This window comes from Triticum dicoccoides, chromosome 4B (assembly GCF_002162155.2).
Source record: "Triticum dicoccoides isolate Atlit2015 ecotype Zavitan chromosome 4B, WEW_v2.0, whole genome shotgun sequence".
Classification (NCBI taxonomy): Eukaryota; Viridiplantae; Streptophyta; class Magnoliopsida; order Poales; family Poaceae; genus Triticum; species Triticum dicoccoides.
This window is the reverse complement of record NC_041387.1, coordinates 22,254,438-22,258,910: the sequence shown is the minus strand read 5'-3', so window position 1 is coordinate 22,258,910 and position 4,473 is coordinate 22,254,438. Positions and strand designations below refer to the sequence as shown.

Sequence of the window (4,473 nt, the reverse complement as noted above, 5' to 3'; positions counted from 1 at the left end):
TTTTGGGGACCCGGAGTGATTCCCATAGTTGTTGAACCCCAAGGTGCCCTTATGTGTCGGCCAGCAACACTCACAATTTTGGCCGATTCTTGCCCGTTTCGTGGACTATTGCTCACTGTTTTGGTGTCCGTAGTGATTTCCACGATTAACGAACCCTGGGGTGCATTTATGTGTCGATCATCAACACTTGCGGTTTTTGCAGATTCTGGCCCGTTCCGTGGACTATTACTCACTGTTTTGGGGAACCGGAGTGATTTCCCCGATTAACGAACCTTGGGGTGCGCTCATGTGTCGGTCATCATCACACACAGTTTTAGCCGATTCTGGCCAATTTCGTGGACTATTACTCACCGTTTTGGGGTCCCGGAGTGATTTCCATTTACGTTTACGTTTCCATTTCTGAACCAAACACCTCCTTAGTGTTTTTCTTATGTTAATGTCACTATTCTACTTGTTCAACAGCTTCGTTGTTCCTCCCAGACACCCCTCTTTTAATCCGTCTCGAGAGAAGAAAAGGGGATGATCACGTAGTCAAATATATTACTGGTGAGTAGCATATTGCTGAACATTTTGCACAGATTATTAGTTTAACAATTGGTAACTTTTCAGCAGCTGCAGAAATAGTATTGGCCGCTGTACCTGGCAAGTCCCATTGACCATGTCTCTTCCAAATAGTATTTGTCAACTCCTCCCCTCGTCCGTGTTGAGAAGCGAAGTATGCGGATCATATGAACTGGTACCTTCCTCTTCCCTGAGAAGGTTGCAGGAAGAAGCAAAGTACGCGGATCATATGAATTGGTACCTTCCTCTTCCCTGAGAAGGTTGCAGGAAGCTGCAGGAACCATTTAGCTATGACAAAGTCCAATATCAGCAGCCTGTCGAACTTCTTCTGCATAGCTTGTGCAGCTGTTGTCATCCTAGGCAGAACCTGCAGTTTCTTGCAGTTCACTTACTCCAACTTCAACGGAAGCAACAGGGGTGATTTCGGCTTCAGCCCTGGCTCAGCAATCTCCAACAACTCCCTGCAGATCACGCCGAACGCCGGCAACATGACCCACCGGTCGGGGAGAGTGGTGTACGCCAAGGAGACCCTCAAGTTGTGGAACAGCAAGCGCACCACGCTCGCCTCCTTCAGGACAGATTTCATGCTCAGCATCCTCCCGCAGAACGGGACTGGAGAAGGTATGGCCTTTCTGCTCACCAATAATCCAACGTTGCCCAGCAACAGCAGCGGCCAGTGGCTGGGCGCGTGCAACAACCAGACAGATGGCGCGAAGACGAACCGAGTAGTAGCCGTGGAATTCGACATGAGGAAGAGCAACGAAGATGACCTTGATGGCAACCATGTCGACATCGACATCAACAGCATCAAATCTTTTCGGCAATACCCGCTTAATAATCTCTCCATCTTCCTCTCAACTGGGTCAGATGTATGGGTCAGTATCAGGTATCACGGCACGTTACAGTTGCTTCAAATATTTCTGGTCCAGTATAGCATCCGTGGGCGGCATCTTTTCCAGGGAGATACGTACATTGATCTGTCACAAGTTCTGCAGGACGACGTATATCTGGGGTTCGCATGTTCCATGGGCGACACCACACAACTGAACCAGATAAAGTCCTGGAACTTCACCACAGTAGACATCGATGTCAAAGTTAGAAGAGGGCATTGCAGAAAGGTGCTTTTGGCTCTCGTTACATTGCTTGTGTTTTCTATATGTTTGTTTGCTGGGCTGTTCATGTGGAGAAGGCTGACGCGGCGGAGAAGGCTCGCATACCGCAACCTGGAGAAGATGATTGACGCTAAGGATGAAAATGGAGTGGAAACTTTTCGTTTTTCCGGAGGAAAAATGGAAACGAAGAGGAAATATGAAAACGAAAACGGAAATTTGCAAAACAGAAGTGAAAATGAATTTTTTTATGCGGAAAACGAAACAAAAACGGAACGGTATTTTCCGGTGAAACATGCATGGAAATGGAACTTTCCGTTTCCGTGAATATGGAATTTCTGTTTTTACTATAGACCTATAGTTTTTTTTTGAAAGAAAGTTCGAGCTTTGTTCATTAGAAATAATCATTACATCGTTTATGAGGATTGATAAAATTGCATTATGTGGTTCCTCAAACCAATCAGAAATGAATGAAAATCTAGCCAACTTAGCAAGTTCATGAGCAACTTTATTTGCTTCTCTATTACAATGCTCGAATCTAGAAATAGGAAAATCGCAAGCTAAGTGAAAACAGTCATCAAAAATTGCAGCTGCTGCCCCCGATGATCGTCCTCCTTCGTTCAAGGTCTCGATCACCTCCATATTATCCGAGTTAATAATTATGTGATTACAACCCGTCCTTTGCGCAAGCGATGGGTCAAAATTTAACGCTAAAGCTTCAGCCATCAACACATCTGCACACCAGTCAATCTTACCATTTCCCCCATCGATGAACCTACCTTTGTCATCTCTTAAGACAGCCTCGATCATACTCCTGAGAAGGTCGTGGTCAAAAGAAGCATCAACGTTAAGTTTAACAAATCCCGTTGGGGGGTTAGAGCATCCTCCTCTTTTCATGGAAGCCTTCGGCGAGGAGGCATTAACAAAATTTGCTTTGTAGCCCAACCACCAAAGAGAACACAATGACACAATTAGTAGAATGGATCTGAGGCCCAACTTCTACTACCACACATGTACTCAGCTTGACCTTATACGCAATTGTCTGGTACTAATACAATACTACGCTAAGTTGCTAACATAATGATATTATTTTGTAGCTATGTTAACAACTCATTCTGTTTTGTTTTTGTGTGTATTTCTCTATGATTCAAGGGGTTTCTAAGTTCCGATCAATGCCTATTTCTGTTTCCGTATCTGCTTTGTATTTGCTTCGTGTCCGTTTTTGGTAGTATCTATTTCTGTATTCATTTCCGGGGTTTCTGTATTCGTTTTCGCTTCTGCAAAAAATGTGAAAACAAATATAATAGCACCCAGTTCCATCTGTTTCCGCTCCGCTTTCATCCCTATTTGACGCACATGGTCCGGTCAAATTTAAGCTAAGGGAGCTCAGGCGTGCGACTACCAACTTCAGTCCTACCCGCAAGCTCGGCAGAGGAGGCTTTGGCACCGTTTACCTTGGATACGTCGATGGGATGAACTCGGAGGTGGCCGTCAAGCGGGTGTCGACGGACAAGCAGGAAGACACCAACCGGGGAGAGAAGGAGTTCGTGGCGGAGGTGAACACGATCAGCAAGCTGCCGCACCGGAACCTTGTGAAGCTGATCGGCTGGTGCCACAAGAAGGGCGACCTACTCCTCGTCTACGAGTACTTCCCCATGGGCAGCCTGGACAAGCTCCTTTACGCCAGAGAAAGGACCGCGTTGTTGTCGTCACGGATGACCACCCAAAAGCTTACCTGGGAACGGCGGTACAGGATCATCTGCGGCGTAGCATCGGCGCTGGACTACCTGCACCACGGCAGCAGCAAGCGGATCCTCCACAGGGACGTCAAGGCCAACAATGTGATGCTGGATGCGGAGTACAACACGCGGCTGGGGGACTTCGACCTCGCCCGCGTCATCCAGCACGACGACGTCACGCACCACTCCACGCAGGTCATGGCGGGGACCCGCGGCTACATGGTGTATGAGAGCTTCTTCACCGGCCATGCCAGCCTAGACACGGACGTGTATGCGTTCGGGGTCTTTGTCATGGAGGTGGTCAGCGGGAGGAGCCCCAACAACGCCGTGCAGCACCAGCACATCCACGACAGCGAACACCGTGGTGAGAAGGATTCTTCGGGCGGCGGGGGAGCACGACACCCCTTGTCGATGCACATTGTGGACTGGATATGGTAGCTCTACGGCGAGGGGAAGGCCTTGCAAGCTGTCGACCGTTGCTCGGCGAGTTTGAGCAGGCGCAGGTGGATTGTGCGGTGAGGCTCACGTTGGCGTGCTGCCACCCGAACCCCAGGGAGAGGCCATCCATGAGGACGTCGGTGCAGGTGTTGATCGATGGTGCCCCGCCGCCGGAGCCGCCGGTTAATAAACCTGCATTTGTTTGGCCTCCGGGCGGCAATCAACGGGAGATGGAGCCCGGAGTGATTTCCACGATTGACGAACCCCGAGGTGCGTTTACGTGTCGGTCATCAACACTCCCGGTTTTTGTCGATTCTGACCCGTTTCATGGACTTACTCACCGTTTTCGGGTCCCAAAGCGATTTCCATGGTTGTCGAACCCTGATGTGCTTACGTGTTGGTCGTCACAAATCGCAGTTTGGGCCGATTCTCACCCGTTTCTTGGACTATTACTCAGTTTTGTGGTCCCGAAATGGTTTGCACGATTGATGAACCCCGGGATGCGTTTACGTGTCGGTCATCAACACTCATAATTTGGGCCAATTCTGGTCCGTTTCAAGGACTATTACTCACCGTTTTGGGGTCCCAGAGCGATTTCCTCGACTCCCAAGGTACACTTACGTGCC

The 4,473-nt window shown here is 48.9% G+C and overlaps 2 pseudogenes; both read left to right on the top strand.

Annotated features, from left to right (window-relative positions):
- Positions 1 to 656, top strand: part of LOC119292441 — a 19,153-nt pseudogene extending 18,497 nt beyond the window's left edge.
- Positions 657 to 851: 195 nt separating this feature from the next.
- Positions 852 to 4,473, top strand: part of LOC119292440 — a 41,073-nt pseudogene continuing 37,451 nt past the window's right edge.